Here is a 20,739-nt window from a genome sequence, read left to right as displayed (position 1 = left end):
CTTTTTAAATCAAAACCTCAATTCTCAAGAGCAGTATGATGGGTCCTTCTAGGTTCTAGTGCCCTCTTCTGGTATGCAGGCATAGGCAGAAGAAAGAACACACTTATTTATTGGACAACAAACTAACCAGCCAACCAACCAATGAATCAACCAACAAACAACAACAACAACAAAAAGAGTCTAGCTTTTGCCCAGCTGTGTGGGTATCAGTAGCAGGCAGAGCAGACCTCTGTGAGTTTGAGACTACCCAAGACTACTGAACAAGTTCCAGTGCTGACTTTCTGTAGGAAACTAGTGCTATGCATTTCCTCATAGGACTTATTTTACTGTGTGTCAGGGTTTATATAATGGTTTGTTTTTATTTACAGTCTGTCTTTCTCTCTCCTTCAGTCTCTCTCTTTGTGTCTCTCTGTGCCCCCACTGTTTGTCTCTCTAACCCTGAAGTTCGTAAAGATGGAATGTTAACACATAAATCTGTTTTTTTCCTAAATTTCCTATCCTTCCCATGTGAAGTGCCCCGTGTGTGTGTGTGTGTGTGTGTGTGTGTGTGTGTGTGTAAGACTAAGGAATGCAAAGGTATCATTGGTGGCGGCAGCGGCAGCAGCAACAGCAGCGGCAGCAGCAGCAACTCATTCAGTTTCGGAAGTGCCATCAGCAGTGGAACCAAGGCGACAGGGTCATGGCAGGCCCTTCACCCACTATCACTGACCATCACTGACCAGCCAGGCTGCAAGTGGTAGCAGATTTACAGCGACTTTCACCACACTGAAGCCACACCAGAACTCTGCCTCCCATCAGTCAGTTAGTAGAGACTCTCCACCATCTTGGCTCTTGGACACCAGAGAGAACTGACAACCTGAGGTACATAAACATAATCAGAGGCCATCATCGCGGGGGTCTAAGCCCAACAGGCATTGGCCTGCACCCAGGCCCTGGGCTGTTCGGGGGCGGGGGGCATCGGTGTGTCTACCTGGCCAGGAGGTTATCAGCCTGGCAGTCTGTCCCGGTGCACACATGCTGCCATTTTGGCTATGGGATGCCAGAGAGTTCTAGCAGGTAAAGCGAGCTAACAGTCATAGCCCGAGGATAACATAGCAGGGGTCTAAGCCTGACAGGCATTGGACTACACCCAGGCCATGGGCTGTCCAGTGAGCCATCTGAGTGCCAACCCATTCAGGATGTTGTTAGCCAAGCAGACTCTCCCAGCACTTGCAGGGAGCACACGTACATCACCATCTTGGCTACCTGACAGAACCAATTAACAGTCATAGCCTGAGGTGAACATTGCTCGGGCCTAAGCCTGACAGGCTTTTGCCTAGACTCAGGGCCTGAGCAGCTAGGCTAGCCTTGTGTGCACCAACCTGGTTCAGGGAGCCGCTTCCCAGCAGAGTGATCAGCACTTGGAAAAGGTCCCTGCAGCATACACCATCAGCACTCCCTGAAGGAGCAAAACGGCACCACCTGGTTCACAGAGACAATGTGGGGCAAAGCAAACTAGGGCTCCAAGGGCACCCAAGAGGAGGGAAGCACATCAGCAATCTGTGACAGGGGAAACCCTGCCATCCAGTGTTGCGGACATAGCCCTACAGCCTCACAGGAGGCTCAAACATCACCAGAGACAAGACAAACTAATGCCAGATAACACGATGGCAAAGGGTAAACGTAGGAATGCTACTAACAGAAATCTAGGCAATATGGCAGTGTCTCAACAAAACTCTCCAAAATCAGCAAGTCCTGGATATGCCAACACACCAGAAAAACAAGATTTGGATTTAAAATCACTGGTCATGATGCTTCTAAAATAACACAAAAAGGACATAAATGGATCTCTAAAAGAAATACAGGGGAACATGAATAAGCTAGAAACAGGTATAATGGCAACAAAAAATCACTAAAAGAAATTCAGGAGAATAAGGCTCAAGAGATAGAAGCCAATAAAGAAGAAACACAAAAATAAAACTTGAAAATGGAGGAGAAATTAAGTCAAATGACAGAAGCCATGAAAGAGGAAACACAAAAATCTCTCAAATAATTAAAGGAAAACATAAACAAACAAATGAAGGAATTGAACAAAACCATCCTGGATATAAAAACAGAAGTAGAAACAACTAAGAAATCACAAAGGGAGCCAACTTTGTAGATAGAAAACCTTAGAAAGAAATCATGGGCCACAGATGCAAATATCAACAACAGAATAGAAGAGATGGAAGAAAGAATCTCAGATGCTGAAGATACAATAGAAACCATTAACTCAACAGTCAAAGAAAATGCAAAATTCAAAAAGGTTGTATCCCAGAACATCCAGGAAATCCAGGACACAATGAGAAGACCAAAGCTAAGGATTATAGGTATAGATGAGAGTGAAGATTTACAGCTGAAAGGGCCAGCAAATATCTTCAACAAAATTACAGAAGAAAACTTCCCTAACATAAAGAGAGATGCCCATGAATATACAAGAAGCCTATAGAACTCCTAAGAGACTGGACCTGACCAGAAATACCTCCCATCACATAATAATCAAAACCCCAAATGTACTAAGCAAAGAAAGAATATTAAATGCAGTGAGAGAAAAAGTGCAAATAACATATAAAGGAAGACCTATTAAATCACACCAGACTTCTCACCAGAGACCATGAAAGCTAGAAGATCCTGGACTGATCTCAAGCAGACCCTAACAGAACAAAAATGTCAGCCAAGACTACTAGAGTCAGCAAAACTCTCAATCACCATAGATGGAGAAAGCAAGATATTCCATGACAAAAACAAATTTACAAAGTATCTTTCTACAAACACAGCTCTACAAAAAATAATAGGAGGAAAACTCCAATACAAGGTGGAAAACTACACCCTTGAAAAAGCAAGATAGTAACCTTCTTTCATCAAACCTAAAAGACGATAGCCACTCAAATATAAAAATAACATCAAAATGGCAGGAAGTAATACTCATTATTCTTTAATATCTCTTAACATCAATGGAATCAATTCCCCAATAAAAAGACATAGACTAACAGACTGGATAAGGAAACAGGACCTTACATTTTACTGCATACAGGAAACACACGACAGTGTCAAAGACAAAAACTACCTTAGAGTAAAAGGATGGAAGACAATTTTACAAGCCAATGGTCTCAGGAAATGAGCTGGAGTAGCCATTCTAATATCAGATAAAATTGACTTTCAACCTAAAGTCATCAAAAGAGACATGAAATGACACTTCTTGCTGGTCAAAGGAAAAATCCACCAAGAAGAACTTTCAATTCTGAACATCTATGCTCCAAATGCAAGGGCACCCTCATTCATAAAAGAAACTTTACTAAAGCTCAAAGCACACATTCCACCTAACACAATAATTGTGGGTGACTTCAACAGTCTACTCTCCTTAGTGGACCGATCAGGAAAACAGAAACTAAGCAGGCACACAGTAAAACTAATTGAAGCTTTGGACCAATTGGACGTGACTGATATTTATAGAACATTTTACCCTAAAGCAAAAGAATACACATTTTTCTCAGCACTTCATGGTACCTTCTCCAAAATCGACCATAAGACAGAGCTCAACAAATATAAGAAGATCAAACTAATCTCATGCCTCCTCTCAGATCACTATGGAATAAGAGTGGTCTTCAATAGCAAAAAAAAAAAAAAAAAAAAAAAAAGGACCACATACACATGGAGGTTGAACAATACTCAATGACACATTGGCCAAAGAAGAAAGAAAGAAAGAAATCAGAAAATTTTTCGAATTTAATGAAAATGAATGCACAACATGCCCAAATCTTTGGGACACAATGAAAGCAATGCTAAGAGGAAAACTAATAACCCTGAATGCCTCCAAAAACAAACGGGAGCGAGCAACTACTGGCAGCTAAAAAGGCACACATGAAAGCTCTGGAACAAAAAGAAGCTAATACACCCAGGAGAAGAAAACAGGAAATAATCAAACTCAAAGCTGAAATCAATCAAGTGGAAACAAAGAGAATGATAAAAAGAATCAATGAATCCAGGAGCTGGTTCTTTGAGAAAAACAACAAGATAGACAAACCCTTAGCCAGACTGAAAAAAGGGCACAGAGAAAGTACCCAAATTAACAAAATTAGAAATGAAAAGGGGGATATAACAAGAGAAACTGAGGAAATTAAAAAAAACATCAGATCCTTCTACAAAAGACTTTACTCAACACAACTGGAGAATCTGGAGGAAATGGACAATTTCCTATACAAATACCAAATTCCAAAATTAAATCAGGACCAAATAGATCATCTAAACAGTCCCATAACCCCTAAAGAAGTAAAAGGGGTCATAGAAAGTCTTCCAACCAAAAAAAAATAAAAATAAAAACCAACCAAAAAGAAAACAAAACAAAACAAAACAACAACAACAAAAAAAAACCAAAAACAACAACAACAACAACAACAACAACAACAACAAAAAAAAAAACCAACAACACAGGACCAGATGGTTTCAGTGCAGAATTCTATCTGACCTTCAAAGAAGACATAACATTAAACTATTCCACAAAATAGAAACAGAAGGAACACTACCCAACTCCTTCCACAATACCACAATTACACTGATACCAAAACCACACAAAGATCCAACAAAGAAAGAGAACTTCAGACCAATTTCTTTTATGAACATCGAGGCTAAAATACTCAATAAAATTCTTGCCAACCAAATCCAAGAACACATAAAAAAAAAAATCATCCACCATGATCAAGTAGGATTCATCCCTGGGATGAAGGGTTGGTTCAATATACGGAAATCCATCAATGCAATACACTACATTAACAAACTCAAAGAAAAAAATACATGGTCATTTCATTGGATGCTAAAAAAACATTCAACAAAATTCAGCATCCTTTCATACTTAAAGTCTTGGAAAGAACAGGAATCCAAGGTCCATACCTAAACATACTAAAAGCAATATACAGCAAACCGGTAGCCAGCATCAAACTAAATGGAGAAAAACTTGAAGCAACCCACTAAATTCAGGGACTAGACAGGGCTGCCCCCTTTCTCCTTATCTTTTCAATATTGTACTTGAGGTACTAGCTCGGGCAATTAGACAACATAAGGAGGTCAAAGGGATACAAATTGGAAAGGAAGAAGTCAAACTATCATTATTTGCAGATGATATGATAGTCTACCTAAGTGACCTAAAAAACTCGACTAGAGAACTCCTACAGCTGATAAACAACTTCAGCAAAGTGGCAGGTTATAAAATCAACTCAGGCAAATCAGTAGCCTTTCTATACTCAAAGGATAAGCAGGCTGAGAAAGAAATTAAGGAAATTACACCCTTCACAATAGCCACAAACTGTATAAAGTACCTTGCGGTGACCCTTACCAAACGTGTGAAAAATCTGTATGACAAGAACTTCAAGACTCTGAAAAAGGAAATGGAAGAAGACTTCAAAAAATGCACAAATCTCCCATGCTCATGGATTGGCAGGATTAATATAGTTAAAATGGCCATTTTGCCAAAAGCAATATATAGATTCAACGCAATACCCATCAAAACCCCAACTCAGTTCTTCATAGAGTTAGAAAGAGCAATTCGCAAATTATTCTGGAATAACAAAAAACCCAGGATAGCTAAAACTATTCTCAACAACAAAAGAAATTCTGGGGGAATCAGTATCCCTGAACTCAAGCAAGACTACAGAGCAATAGTGTTAAAAAATATAACATGGTATTCGTACAGTGACAGGCAGGCAGATCAATGGTACAGGATTGATGATCAAGAAATGACACTCCACACCTATGGCAACTTGATCCTCGACAAAGGAGCTGAAAACATACAATGGAAAAAAGATAATCCTTTCAACAAATGGTGCTGGTTCAACTGGAGGTCAGCATGCAGAATATTGCGAATTGATCCATCCTTATCTCCTGGTACTAAGCTCAAATCCAAATGGATCAAGGACCTCCACATAAAACCAGACACTCTGAAGCTAATAGAAAAGAAATTGGGGAAGACCCTAAGGACATCAGTACAGGGGGAAAGTTCCTGAAAAGAACACCAATAGCATATGCTCTAAGATCAAGAACTGTGAAATGGGACCTCATAAAATTACAAAGTTTCTGTAAGGCAAAGGACACCATCAAAAGGACAAATTGGCAACCAACAAATTGGGAAAAGATCTTCACCAACCCTACATCAGATAGACGGCTAATATCCAATATATACAAAGAACTTAAGAAGTCAGACCCCAGAAAATCAAATAACCCTATTAAAAAATGGGGTACAGGGCTAAACAAAGAATTTTCACCTGAAGAACTTCGGATGGTGGAGAAGCATCTTAAAAAATGCTCAACTTCATTAGTCATTAGGGAAATGCAAATCAAAACAACCCTGAGATTTCACCTTACACCAGTCAGAATGGCTAAGATTAAAAATTCAGGAGACAGCAGGTGTTGGCAAAGATGTGGAGAAAGAGGAACACTCCTCCACTGCTGGTAGTGTTGCAAATTGTTAAACCAGTCTGGAAATCAGTCTGGCAGTTCCTCAGAAAACTGGGCATGCCACTTCTGTAGGATCCTGCTATAACACCCCTGGGAATATACCCAGAGGATTCCCCAGCCTGTAATAAGGATATGTGCTCCACTATGTTCATTGTAGCCCTATTTATAATAGCCATAAGCTGGAAAGAACCCAGCTATTCCTCAACGGAAGAATGGATGCAAAAAATGTGGTATATATACACAATGGGTTACTATTTAGCCATTAGAAACAATGAATTCATGAAATTCTTAGACAAGTGGATGGAGCTGGAGAACATCATACTAAGTGAGATAACCCAGTCTCAAAAGGTCAATCATAGTATGCACTCACTAATAAGTAGATATTAGTGTAGAAAATTGGAATACCCAAAACATACTCCTCACATCAAGTGAGGTACAAGAAGAAGGGAGGAATGGCCCCTGGTTCTGGGAAAAATCAGTGTAACAGCATAGGGCAAAACCAGAACTGGGATGTGGGAAGGAGTGGATGGGAGAACAGGGGGAGGGAAGGGGGCCTATGTGACTTTCGGGGAGTGGGGTGCCAGAAAAGGGGAAATCATTTGATATATAACTCAAAAATTTATCAAATAAAAAAATGAAAAAAAAAAAGACTAAGGAATGCAGATAAAGAATACTTACTTCTGAGACACACTTAAAAATAAATAAGCAACCACCAGCACCCAGTACCACCACCAATCACAAATCAAAACAAAATGTGAGGAACAACTGCAAAAATGTATTTTGGGATTGTCTAATTATAGGCCACTAGCTGTTGGTGTAGTAAATCATTCTGGTCCACAATTCTCCAAGTTTTGATAGCACCCACTGCTGCAGCTTTCCTTAATCTCTGTCTCCTTCATAATCTGACTAAAGAGACATGCATGGAATGGTATACAAAGTGTTTCATGTTTCTCTTGCCCACATGTGTGGGTGAATGTAGCTCCTGGTAAATTAATACTGTGTGTGTGTGTGTGTGTGTGTGTGTGTGTGTGTGTGTGTGTGTTTCCATGGCCAAGCTATGACCCACCCCAAATTTGTGTTTCAGAGATCATTACTTATTTATTTCTCGTGCCTGGGCTTGTGTAGGCACTAGGTTCCTCACTTCATGAAAAACCAAAGAAAACAAAATCAACCTACACATGGATAAAACAAACAAGTTTACTTGCCTGCCTGCTTGTCTGCCTGCCTGCCTACCTATCTATCTATCAGGGCTACTCCAAGAAAAAAATGACATGTTGAATACACAGAAACTACCTAAATCTGTTTTCTCTGTCTGTTTGCCTGCCTGCCTACCTGCAGCACCTCTCTCTCTCTCTCTCTCTCTCTCTCTCTCTCTCTCTCTCTCTCTCTCTCTCTCTCTCTCTCTGTGCATGGGTGTTTGTGAGTAAGTTGAAGGTATGAAAATCAAATAAAGCATAATTCTATTATATACTTAAAAATAAATGGGCAACAAAAAAACAAATTGTGAGGAACCATAGCAAAAATGTATTTTGGGATCATTCAGCCATTTTCTGCTGGTGTAGTAAACCATTCTGGTCCATGTCTCTCAAAGCATCTATAGCACTCACTGCTGCAGCTTTCTTCAGGTCTCTCTATAAACAGAATAAGGAAATGTGCATGGAAGGGTGTAGAAATTGTTTTATCTCTTTCTTTGCTCACAAATGTGGGTATATGTAGCTGCTTGCAAATTAATACTATGTGTGTGTGTGTGTGTGTGTTTGAGTGTGTGTGTTTGTGTGTGTCTGTTTGAGTGTGTGTGTCTCTGTGTGTTTCCACGGCCAAGTTAGGACCCCACCCAGATGTGTGTTTCATCATTCCATCTTTCCATTCTTTCCTAGGGTGCATATTGAATTAACATTCTCCAGAGGTGATGTCTAAAAGACATCAAGTATTATTATTGTGAGTGCTAGAGATCACGTATTATTATTGTGAGTGCCTTGCAATGGATGGAAGCACCCTTCAAAATTTTATGTAATTCTTTGATTAATAATGGTTTGATGGCAGAAAACAAGCTGTTCATAACAGCCAGAATCCCTCACCACAAGTCATTCTAGGAGTTGAGGCACACCAGTGCTCACCAATGTGTCTCTGGTGGCCAGTAGGGCACATTTCATGAGGTCTAAAGCAATTTGTTATTCCTCTACAAGGTGCTTGGCATTTCTCTGTTTTGTTTTTATTTTTGTCTGTATGAAATGTCAATTGGTGAGAGTGAAGTGTTGAAGTGTCCACTCCCAATGTGTAGGGCTCAATGTGTGATTTAACCTTTAGAAATATTTCCTTTCCAAATTTGTTTGCCCTTGTTTTTGGGGCATAGATGTTTACAACTAAAATTTTATCTTGGAAGGTTTTAACTTTGAGTATAAAGTATCATTCCATTTATTTTTTGATTAACTTTAATTCAAAGTCTATTTTATTTGGTACTAAAATGAATACTCTAGGTTGCTTCTTGGATCTGTTTGCTTCAAAAACATTTATGCAGGCCGTTGCTCTGAAATAAGGTCTATCTTTAGTTGTGGAGCTATGTTTTTTATATGAAGCAGAATTTTTGATCCTATTTTTTTATCCATTCTGTTAGACAATGTATTTTTTGGCAGGCAGTGCATCCATCGACTTGAAGAGATATTAACAACCATTGATACATAATTTTTGCTATTTTTATATTGAAGGTGTATGTGTGTGTGTGTGTGTGTGTGTGTGTGTGTGTGTGTGTATGTGTGAGTGTGCATGTGTATGTGTATGTGGGGGGTGTGTATGTGTGCCAGTCTTTCTATGAGTCCTTCCATTTCTTTGCTTTTTCTGGTGTGAAATAACTTATTTCCTGTGTTTCCTGGGGTATAGTTATCTAGCTTTTATTGGAAATTTTCTTCTAATATTTACTGTAGGCCCAGAATTGTGGATAGGTACTTTTGTAATTTGGTTTTGTCTTGATATATCATGTTTTCTCCATCTGTGGTTGTCATGTGTAATTTCATAAACATGCTACCTGTTTGCTATGGTACCATGGCCTACTCTCTGATCTCTCCAAGTTCTCCTTGCTCCAACTGGGTCTCTGCCATTCACTAATGTGGGAAATTCAGAAGCTGCTTTCATCACTCCACCAGCCCTTCTCAGCTACCTTCTCAAAGACACAAGCTACCACCCTGGCTTCTCTTTCTCTCCTGCACTCCTCAGCTTTGCAGAGAAGCACACTAGGCACCTTTATGATTTTTAAAACTAGCCAAATTGAACAATTGTTGGGCTTTTGTCAGATAACAAATTTCAAATCTTCAGTGGTGGTGGAGGCTGTCACTTCCAGCTACACAAGATCTTCCATAGATATAGCCAGTCTCCCAATCCAAAATCTCAAAAACAAAAGCTCCTCTTTCCCTAAGTTCCTTCTCTTCCTTCTTGGAAATAGAAATACCAACTTTCCATTTCTCCCTACGATTATCTTTTGTCTGTATTATTGAAATAGTTAAGAAACAATTAGGGAATCCACACCTCTTTCTACATTTCACCATTACTGTCCAAAAATAAATAAATAAGTATATAAATGGAAAACCTCTTTTTCCAGATACAAATTGAACAAAATCATACTAAGCAAGAAAATTATAATGTATTAAGTACACATGACATCTATTAAATCAATTTTCAGTTAGACAAAGTACTGTACCATATTTCCTAACTGAAAGAATTATGATTGTATGCCTGGATTATGTTTAGATTTGTAGCCTTTAACATCACTTGAAATCTGTATCATCTTCTATTTGAACTCTTTCTGAGTTAAGCAAATTGAGTTTGATTATGAGACTAAAACCACTCTTCATCCTCCTTAAAAATCCAAGAATGACTAAATATTATCCAAAAATATAGGGACTGAACAGTGTAAATTTCCACCAGGGAACTGGGGTATCAACTCTCAAAAGTTTCTTCTGGCTGAACAAGTGTGACAAAATATCATTAAAGTGGGGGGGGGGGGCATAGTAAAATTAGGAGATTTGGTTAGGCCTTATAAATCCAAGCCAGAAATTGTTATTCAGTCTCTGATTCCTAGAAAGCACAGGGCTTGAATGAAGCTTCTGACATCTGAAACATTGAACAAGACAAGATGACCATGAATCCAAGACAGAGGCAGTCCAAGCCGATGGTTTCAATATATCTGATGATAAGTCTCACCAAAACTCTTCACTCTATAAAACGTGAATCTAAAGACAAATATAAGTACTGTCAAGATATCTGCATGGATTGTGCTAATCTGTGTAGGGTACACATACTAGTTACGGTTGAAATTTTGCTTTTTGTTTGAGCACATGAAAAACACCTGTCATGTTTATTAGTCAATTTTAATAATAACCAATCATAAGTATACATATATGCCACATGAAGGAGATATCAAAGAATCTTTACTATCCTGTTTGATTTCTTTGAAGTTTTCTAGTTATTCAGGGAGTCTTCCTCTGCCCTATCTGATCCACACAACTCTGTAAGGCGTCCATAGCCTTATCTCCTTTTCTGCAAAGAGAAAAGTAGAGCCTTTCATCCAAAATAGCATATCCTTGAGCAATGCCTACCTTCTTCAGAACTGTTGTTCTAAAACCATAACCAGCATATTTCCTTACTGCACCATTTACCCTTCTAGCATCCATTTCATCTGCATGCCAAATCTTATTGGGCAAAAGCAGCTGATCTGTGCAATATGCTCTTCTCCTGAACTTCCATTTTCTGGTCACCTTTCTAAATGGATTCCTCAAACAAGTATGCAGGGACATGTCTGACTATAATGATATCCACAGCTCCATGTGTTTCACTGTCTATATCAAGGATATTTACCTGTGACCTTCCTTACCAGGATCACCAAGGATAACTGTTCTGCCCCCAATACCTGCTTCAACAGAAACATCCAGGGAGAACCAGATGGGTTAAGGTGTCTGAAAGGACACAATCAACAAAATCCAAGGATGTATTATATTTGATAGCACAGCTATTTTACTACAATAAGCATAGAATGCCTAAAACAACTCTAACACACACACACGCACACACACACACACACACACACACACACATACACACACACACACACACACACACACACACACACACACACAAACTCTTAAATCCAGTCAGGTAAAGATGATATTACCCTTTACATTTGAAATAAATAGATTCTTTAAAGAACTACATGAAAATACAATGGCACAATTAGAAGTCTTTAAGAGGGGAATAAAGAACCACAGGAAACAGCTGGAGGAAATAAACAAAATTGTGTAAGACACAACATGGAAGGAGAACAATAAAGAAAACCCAAACTGAGGGAATTCTAGAGATGGCAAACTTAGTAAAGAAAGATATATGTAGAAATATACATGAAGTTTACAGAAGAGCTATCAGAATGGACCAGAAAATAAAATATATCCACAAAATAATAATCAAAACACTTAATCTACAGACCAAAGAAAGAATATTAGAAACTGCAAGGAGAATGATCCAGGTAACAAACAAAGACAGACCTATCAGAATTATACCCAATTTCTCAACAGAATCTCTAAAAGTTATTATCTCCACTAATAAATTACAGGTTTTAAAAATCCACTGATGCTCTTCCAAACTACTAAATCAGCTAGTCTATCAACACAATACAAAAAATTAAATATATATATATATATATATATATATATATATATATATATATATATATATATATACAAATCACAGAAATACATACACATTTACTTATTTTCTCTCTCTCTCTTCCTCCTTCTCTATCTTACACCCACACCCTCACACACACACACACACACACACACACACACACACACACACACATACACACACCACAATCATCACCTCTACCACCACCACCACTACCAATGCAAAAAATATATAGGAATTATCAGTTATTGGTCCATATTATTTTCAACATTGTGAAATGAATCCCCAATACAAAAGCAGAGGCTACTGGAATGGAAACAGAAACATGATCTTCCATTCTGTTCTACAAAAGAAACCTACCTCCTCAGAATATAGAGTGGGCAAAAATTTTCAAAGGAATACAGTGAAGAATGAAGCTGAATAGCCTTTTAAACATGAATCAAAATATACTTTCCACAAAACATGATGAAAATATAAGTGGGAGGCCACTGTCATACTCATGGAGGAGACAGCTACCAAGATAATTCCTCAATTTTGAAAATTGAATATTCTAAACACCAGGACACAGATATTTGCAAAAGTAATTTATCAAAATTTCAAGTAAGCTTAAATCTCACACTTAAATACTGTGAAATTTTAACACCTAAATCTCACCAAGTGACTGGTCTTGGCACAGAAATTATACAGAAAACAATGAAACTAATTGAAGTTACGAATAACATGGACCTTACTCAGTTAGTTACTGAGTATTTCACCAAAACACAAAGAATGCACATTCTTCTGAGCATTCTATAAATTCTTTTCCAAAATTTACCACATAGTTTTTCACAAAATATCAACAGATACAAGCATATTGAAATCACTTCTTGTATCTTATCATAACACTGTGAAATAAAGCTGGACTTCAATAGCAACACAAACCCTAGAACACCTACACAGCCATAGAAATTGAACACCTATCTTCTTAAGCATATCTGGGTCTGGGATAAAATAAAAACATATTAAACTCTTTCTTTTTTTATTATATATTTTTATTTTCTATATTCCTTGTTTACATTCCAAATGATTTCCCTTTTCCCAGTTCCCTGCTCCACAAAAGTCCCATAAACCATCTTCTCTCCACCCATTCTCCAATCACCTCTCTCCTTTTTCTCTGTCCTGGTACTCCCCTCCAATGCTAGATGATGCCTTCCCAGGATCAGGACCCTCTCCTTACTTTTTCATGGGAGTCATTTGTTATGCTAATTGTACCTTGGGTATTCAGAGCTTCTGGATGAATTAATATCCACTTATCAGAGATTGCATTCCATGTGTATTCTTTTGTGATTGGGTTACCACACTTAGAATGATATTTTCCAGATCAAACCATTTGCTAAAAATTTCATGAATTCATTGTTTTTAATTGCTAAGTAGTATTCCATTGTGTAAATATACCACATTTTCTGTATCCATTCCTCCACAGATGGACACCTGGGTTCTTTCTAGCTTCTGGCTATTATAAATAAGGCTGCTATGAACATAATGGAGCATGCGTCTTTATTGCATGCCTGGGAATTCTTTGCGTATATGCCCAGGAGAGGTATAGCAGGGTCCTCTGGAAGTGTCATGTCCAGTTTTCTGAGGACATGACAGATTGATTTCCAAAGTGGTTGTACCATCTTACAACCCCACCATCAGTGGAGGAGTGTTCCTCTTTGTCCACACTCTCCCCAATACCTGCTGTTTCCTGAGTCTTTAACCTTAGCCATTCTGACTGGTGTGAGGTAAAATATCAGGGTTGTTTTTTGTAATCCTTCCAGCAGGTCCAGTTATTCCAGGGTTCAGAAGGGGCACTACCTGAGGGTCAAAAGGGGGGGGGGGGAGAAGAACGGAGACTAGGCAGTGGGGGTTCAATTGTCGAGGTCTTGTTTAATGTTCTGGGGTACACAGGTTTTAAGGCTTTCAGGAGGGGCGTGCCTCAAGGCAAGGACAAAGGAAGGAAGGGAAATGTAGCAGTTTCAGTGGAAAGAGATAAGGGTCCTCAGGTGATGTTTGCACAGCTGTTGTTTGCACAGCTGGAGTCTATCACAGTTATCTCAGGACTTACTTCCAATGCAATTACCGGAGAGGCTCTCCTTTGTTTTACTCAGGACCTTTGCCCTGTCAGTTCTCCTGGCTGAAGTGAGGATCTCTAATGGCTTCCCACATTTCCTCCCTGTCCTTATATTTAAAGCAGAAAGGTCTGGGTGGAAATACTGGGCAAGGGGGCCAGCCTGAAAATGTGTAGCCCTCTCTTGTCTTAGGATCATCCTCTCTTTCCCTCTGCCTTACCCATCGTAGGGTTACCTTGTCATCCTCAAGGCCCCATGTCTTAGGTTGGTCAGGGGATGGAGAATGTTGCCCGTCTTTAAGACGGCTACCTTGGGTCAGCTTCCCCCTTTAGATAAGCCCAGGGATGAATAGGTGGGAGCCAGGCAGAGTCTCATCAAAGGAGCTTATTAAAATTGAGCCTCTCCGGGGCAGGTGCTGCGGTTGTTTCTGCCGAGCTGTCTCTTCTCCTGAGGTCCATCATTTCTTCTGTGTCCAGCTGATGACACTGTACCAAGACATAATTATTGGGTAGGGTAGAATCTATTTGTGATTTAATGAAACAGGTTAATCGTTGAAAAGCCCAGGGACCAAAGGAGATTAACAGCAATAACCCTATGAAGGGTCCTAGGATAGAAGGTAGTAGGGTGGAAAGCCACGGGGACGTTGAGAACCAATTTTTATACCAAGACTCCTGTTGTTCTCGTTCTCCTTTGCGTTTCTCTAAACTTTCTTTTACTCTCCTCAGGCTGTCATCTACCAGTCCTGTCTTGTCTACATTAACACAGCATTCTTCCCTTAAGGCTGCACAGAGTCCTCCCTCCTTCAGCAAGAGTAAATCAAGACCTCTCCAGTTCTGTAATACTACTTCTGATAAGGAGGCAACAGAATCTTTTAAATTGGCTAAACCATCTCTGAGTATGGCCAGGTCCTTATCAATGGCAGCACTAAGTAAATAGTATTCTTGTCGATACTGTTGAAATGTAATAAGAGAGGCAATGTCTGTGGATGTCTAAAGAAAATAAATGGCAGGCCACATTCTATCTGGTCTACACTTGAAATGTGTAAATTTAAATATATGGCCTTTTGACACTCTGAAGGGTGGCAATCAGCAATAGCCAATATCTCCCATTGATCTGTTTATAATTTGTTTAATTTTCAGCTAAACACAATTGCCATGCAAAGAGGGATGTTGAGTGCATAGTTGTCTGCATTAATAAGAAGCATCCACGGGTGTTGAGGGCTATGGCCATTATTATAATCAGCATCATTCTTTGTCTCAGCATACTCTGGCAGCTAGCATGTTCCTTCAGCATCCTGTAGGAAAAACACAAACATGCCCTCCTCTCTACACTCAGAGAGATCCCTAGCATTAAAATTTTAAAAATTTTTGTGATATATAGAGATGTGATTCTCCCCTCTTTTATTATAAAAATATTGTTGTAAAGTTTTATGGGCTTGTTCTATAATATCTTGTCTTTGCAAATTATGAGGAATCTCAGTAATATAACTAATATTAAATTGTTAATAAGACATCTCAAATGACTGACTATAATAATCAGTTATAATATTTGCCTTAATCTGATTTGGAACATTTAGTATAAAAAAATAACATATGTAATGACTAATTTTATTTTATATTTTGTTTCTTATGTTAAAATAGTTTTAACTAGAAAGCTTGAAAGGCTGTCAATAGTTGTATGTATATTTTTGATTAATATTTTGAATTGTATTTGTATAAATAATTGTAAAAGTTAAGAATTAGTATCATTAAAAAGAAACAATTTCAAGCAATTGTAAGCCATGAGCTATATATGTACATTATTAATATAAAAATCAAAGGTTTGATTTGTAACATTTAAAAAAGAATAGCTACAACACCCAATTTAATTATCTGTGCTGAAACAAGGGGACATTCAAAAGAATAAACATGTGATCTAATTATATGAGCTTTACTCCCATAGTAGATGCATTTTTATAGGATGCATGTATAAATCTATAACAATATAAAAACATTTATAAAAGCAAATTTTTAACAAATTTATCTTTTGATAACAATTATTAATTTTGTCAAAAAGGCTTGTCATGTAATAGATTAACAATTAATAATAATCAATTTGATTGTTGTTTAAAATAAGGAACAAACATTTCATCATGCTTTTAAAACATTCTTTTTTTAAAAATATTTTTATGATTTTATTTTATAACATTTTATTATTATACCAAATCTTTATTGGAGGATGTCAAAACCGTATTTGGAGAGATTTTATATTAATGTTCTATTTGTTAAGGAATTGGAGTGAATGTATATCATAAACTGTTGACAAATACTTATGGTAGCTTTCTACAAGTTGTTTCTCTCAGTATTTGTTTTGTATCCATCTTGAGAACATCAGAGGCTTAAATGACAAAATTAAAGCAGTGTCTTAGCCAAAAATTTACCTTAACACCTTTGAAAATCATTTTCTTAAAAATTTTAAAAGCCCAATGTTAAGAGCAAGCCATTTCTTGAGGAATAACTTCTTAATGGAAATCTTAAATCTATAATAGTTTTGTATGTAGTAGGCAGGCAAAATTTTAGATCTAAGTTTGAACTTTATTTTGAACCACATCTGTATGAATCTGTTAAAAATGTTCTTTTGACCAGAAACTCTCTAAGTGAGGCCTGCAAGACAAAACTGCATCTCTCAAGCCTCTGCAGCTTTGAGCAGCTTTGAGGCAGCTCTGAGCTTTGTATTAACTCAAATGTAAATCTCCTGATCTGAGTTTGTTATCTCTAAGGCCAGACCTACACCCACTGGTCCTGCAAGGAGTAGCCTGTAACCAGACCCCATTGTGTGAAGGTCAAATAACAAAAGGAACCTGTAATATCAAAGCATAACTATAGTTTTTGAAAGCAAAACTCAGTTTTAAACAATCTTTTCTCCTTAAAATTAATGGCAAACATTTTTATATTGTAAAGTTTGTTCATCATCTTGTGTTTGAATGTATGACTTTGTAACTTATTGAAGACACATTATTTTAAATCTTATTTCTTATAAATCTAATCTCCAGGCCAAGATTCACACAAATCACCATGCCAATTTAGAAGCATCTTAGAGGCCTGTATTTCCTGGGTTGTGTCATGCCACGTGTAGCTAGTTAAGATGGCTCAGACACTGAATCATCAGTTTTAAACTAACCTTTTATTTAATAACATTATACCTTTTAAATCATAACCAATTAATTTATAACTCTATAGTCAAGATATGTAAAACATTTATACCTTTAAGACTAATTAGAAATAAAAATGAAGCGATCATACAAATCTCATAAATTTACAACAAATACATTTTTTTTTAGCTGTAACTTCAGGGGAATAAAGCACTTTGAACCCAATCATCATCATGATAGAAATTTTTCTAGGAGAATTAACCATTTCTACTTGTCCGGCTGCTGGCTCTTTAAGAAGCAGCTTTTTTTCCAGCTGTCTTTGACTCCTACCTTAGAATATGAGGCACCTCAAATTAGCCTCCACTGTGTAAACTGCAATTGGCAGGACTGCCAGCAAGATAACGCCTTTTTATCATTTTTTTTTTTTTTACATAAAACATAGAAACAACCAATCATTCAGCCAAACAAAACAATAGACAACATGAATTGACACACATATAGACATGTTTTGGTGCACCAAAAGAAAAACAACAGACAGCGAGGTAACTTGATGTCCCAAAGAGATCCAAATATCTTAACCTGAACTAAGGAGATCTCCAGTAGGTTTCAGAGAGAAAACAGGACGTCTCCAATTTTCTTCTCCTTTCCAGGAGAGTTTTGAAATAGCTTCTAACCATTTTTTTTTATACCGTTTCCTACACATGGAAAAACTGCTTTTCTGTAACCTGCTATTTCTCTTGTTTAAGATTTAACAAGGGGGAAGGAGGATGCCTAGTCGAACACACACACCTGTGGAGAGGGGAGGAGAGCCCAGGAATTTCTCTGCAGTCCAGGTTTTACATGCTGCCCATGAGCAGTTTTTCTCCGACCGCCTCAGCAGCAGTCTCTGACTTCTACCTGCATGGGTCTCCCCTTTCCATTTCTGCCTAGTCCCTGTCCAGGGAGATAGCCCTGGGAGAGCATTTGTTGAGCAATAACCTCATTGGGACTACACATAAGGACTTTCATTTGAGAGAGAATGTCTCTTCCCCAGAGGCTAACAAGCAGACCAGGGATGGTGAAGGACTGAGTAGAGCCAGTATTTCCCTCACTGTCCTCACAAGTCAGCAACTGTGAGCTCTGGAGAGTATTTTTTTTTTTTTTGATTATCCAATCACCTGCAGATGGGTCAGAGAGGCTTGCAATGGCCAAGCAGGGGATCAAGCACATTGCGAGATCACAGTAGAATTGGCACCTGAGTCTAAGATGCCCTCAAAGCCTTTACCATTTATTTTAAGGCTGAGTATAGGACTATCTCTAGTGATTGCCTGGACCCAGTTAAGGTCTGAGGGACCTGGCTGAGAGGAGCCGTGCTGCATGCCTATCGCTGGGTATAGGGTGGCAGGCCACATGGAGGGGCTTGTTTTGGCTCTGGCTTTTTCTAGGCATTTGACTTTCAAATAAATCTTGAAGTTAGAGTGACCATTTGTCCCTTGTAGCTCCTTTAAGAGGGCTACTTGCTCTTTGCAGCTTTTCTCCTCCAAGTGGCTTTCTCCCCAGGGGGTCTCTTAACTTAATGGCATATCAGCAAGGGATGGGTCCCTCCAGAGAAGAGGATAAAGAGAAGTTACAGGAGCAGATGGCAGGCATTCAGACCTGTCTATAATGACCGAGGAAGGATTTGGAGAGTTCTTTTTAGGGGAAAGCGAGGTCACAGAAGCTGCCCAAGACAAAGGGCAGAGGCAATATTCAGCAGGGTCCTCGTTCACACTCTGAATGAGCCCCCAGTAATTATGTATCAGACATTGGTTCACCTGTACCTGTTTTCAAATTCTTATTAATTTCTTTACGAACCTTATCCCATGTTAGCGGGTGAATATCAGGTCCACTTAAACACAACCAAGGGCATTTTTCATGACAAAACAAAAGAACTTAATTAAATCTTTTTTCTTAACTCTTATCCTCTCTCCCTGAATGATTGCTTGATTTCTCCTATGAATCAAGCCTCTTTAGCCTCTTTTTTTTCCCCCAATGACAATCAGACGACAATGTTTGGCCACTCACCTGCCCCTCCAATGACGAATGAGCAATGCAGTCTGTGGGGTCCTTGAATCCTCTTCCCGGGGTTTCTTCTCCATAGTCCGGTAGTTGACAATACTTCTGATCCCTGGTTTGGACGCCACTGTAACCAGTCCAGCAGGTCCAGTTATTCCAGGGTTCCGAAGGGGCACTACCTGAGGGTCAAAAGGGGAGGGGAGAAGAACGGAGACTAGGCAGTAGGGGTTCAATGGTCAAGGTCTCATTTAATGTTCTGGAGTAAACAGGTTATTTTTTGTTTTGTTTTTTGTTTTGTTTTTTATATATTTTTATTTTCTATATTCTTTGTTTACATTCCAAATGATTTCGCCTTTCCCGGATCCTCCTCCCCATATGTCCCATAAATCTTCCTCTCTCCATCCATTCTCCAATCACCTCCCTCCGTTGTTTCTCTGTCCTTATATTCCCCTCCAATGCTAGATCAATCCTTTCCAAGATCAGGACCTTCTCCATACTTCTTCATGGGAGTCAATTGTTATGCGATTTGTGCCTTGGATATTCAGGGCTTCTGGGCTAATTAATATCCCCTTATCAGAGATTGCATTCCATGTGTATTCTTTTGTGACTGGGTTGCCTCACTTAGGATAATATTTTCAAGATCAAACCATTTGCCTAAAAATTTTGTGAATTCATTGTTTCTAATTGCTGAATAGTATTCCACTGTGTAAATATACAACATTTTCTGTATCCATTCCTCCTTTGAGGGGCATCTGGGTTCTTTCCAGCTTCTGGCTATTATAAATAAGGCTGCTATGAATATAATGGATCATGTGTCTTTATTGCATGCTGGGGAATCCTTTGGGTATATGCCCAGGAGAGGTACAGTGCGGTCTTCCGAAAGTGTCATGTCCACTTTTCTGAAGAACCGCCAGAATGATTTCCACAGTGGTTGTACCATCTTACAGCCCCACCAGCACTGGAGGAGTGTTCCTCTTTCTCCACATCCTCGCCAACACCTGCTCTCTCCTGAGTTTTGACCTTAGCCATTCTGACTGGTGTAAGGTGAAATCTCAGGGTTGTTTTGATTTACATTTCCCTAATGACTAATGATGTGTCACTAATAAGGTGCCTCTCGGCCATCCGAATTTCTCCAGGTGAAAATTCTTTGTTTAGATCTGTGCCCCATTTTTTAATAAGGTTATTTGGTTCCCTGGGGTCTAACTTCTTGAGTTCCTTGTATATATTGGATATTAGCCCTCTATCAGATGTAGGGTTGGTGAATATCCTTTCCTAATTTGATGGTTGCTGTTTTGTCCTTTTAGCAGTGTCCTTTGCCTTAAAGAAACTTTGTAATTTTATGTGGTCCCA

This window comes from Apodemus sylvaticus, chromosome 4, assembly GCF_947179515.1.
Source record: "Apodemus sylvaticus chromosome 4, mApoSyl1.1, whole genome shotgun sequence".
Taxonomy (NCBI): Eukaryota; Metazoa; Chordata; class Mammalia; order Rodentia; family Muridae; genus Apodemus; species Apodemus sylvaticus.
This window is presented reverse-complemented; position numbering follows the sequence as displayed.